At 37.1% G+C, this 596-nt stretch overlaps 1 non-coding gene across 1 annotated transcript; it reads left to right on the forward strand.

Annotated features, from left to right (window-relative positions):
- The first annotated feature begins 179 nt into the window (after positions 1 to 179).
- LOC149526308 (small nucleolar RNA R71) lies at positions 180 to 286 on the forward strand. The gene has a single exon (XR_016352152.1). It is a non-coding gene; the product is annotated as a small nucleolar RNA R71 (small nucleolar RNA).
- The last annotated feature ends 310 nt before the right edge of the window (positions 287 to 596 follow it).

Consider the following 596-nt stretch of genomic DNA (forward strand, 5'->3'; position numbering starts at 1 on the left):
TTCTCGAACCCGACCTTTCTAAAGGCCATTGATAATTATTGGAGGCCATCTCTTTCAACAAATTATAAGCATCTGCAGCATTTTTACTCATTAATGCCCCACCAGCAGCAGCATCAATTGTGGTTTTTATTGACCCAACCAACCTCTTGTAGAATGTCTGAACTTGCAACCAATCAAAAATCTCATGATGTGGACATCTTCTTAGTAGTTCTTTAAACCTCTCTCAGGCTTCATACAAGGACTCACCATCAAATTGTGTGAATGAGGTGATATCATTCCTCATCTTTGCAGTCTTGGCAGGTGGAAAAAATTTTGCTAGAAACTTTTGTGCCAAGTCCTCCCATGTAGTGATAAACCCATTAGGTAGTGAATTAAGCCAACTTTTTGCTTTATCTCTCAGAGAAAAGGGAAACAGTCTCAATCTAATAGCATTATTAGTTACTCTATTGTACTTAAAGGTATTGCAAATCTCTAAAAAATTTACCAAATGAGAATTAGGATCATCATTGGGTGATCCATTAAACTGGACTGAAGACTGAATCATTTGAATGTAACCTAGCTTAATTTCGAAATTATTCGCATCGATGGAAGGTCTC

This window comes from Theobroma umbraticum, unplaced genomic scaffold (genome assembly GCF_002168275.2).
Source record: "Theobroma umbraticum cultivar Fairchild unplaced genomic scaffold, ASM216827v3 scaffold_77.0, whole genome shotgun sequence".
Lineage (NCBI taxonomy): Eukaryota > Viridiplantae > Streptophyta > Magnoliopsida > Malvales > Malvaceae > Theobroma > Theobroma umbraticum.